Below are 487 nucleotides of genomic sequence, written 5' to 3' on the forward strand. Positions count from 1 at the left end.
GTGTGCTGGCACCCCACCGGCTTCCCAGTTCCTCCCAGTATGACCCCACAGCTCCATGATGTGTGGGCAGGACAGTGCCAAGCCCTGGGGTGGGAGCCCAGGCGTCTGGCCCTGTGCCCCGTCACCGTTGCCACCCCACGGGGATGGGTGACACCAGCCGGAGAGCTGAGCCAGCGCGGGCAGGATGGGGCTGCGGCCATGCCAGGGCCAGGGACCCCCTTCAGCCCAGTGCCCCCCATCTCCCCCCCCAGGCACAGCCGCCCCTGGCTCAGGGGGCACTGCCAGGAGGGTTTGGGGTGCAGGTGGGGGGTCACAGGGAGCCATGGGGACACCCAAGGGGCATGCTGCCCCCCGAGGCCCACCCTGCCTGACAGGAGCAGGCAGAGATGCCTGCAATGGGGTGACCCCCACACACTGCCCAGGATGCCCCCCACCATCCTGCACCCCTAGGTGCTGCTCAGGACCTCCACTCCCCCCACACACACCC

This window comes from Egretta garzetta, unplaced genomic scaffold (genome assembly GCF_000687185.1).
Source record: "Egretta garzetta isolate BGI_Z169 unplaced genomic scaffold, ASM68718v1 scaffold551, whole genome shotgun sequence".
Classification (NCBI taxonomy): domain Eukaryota; kingdom Metazoa; phylum Chordata; class Aves; order Pelecaniformes; family Ardeidae; genus Egretta; species Egretta garzetta.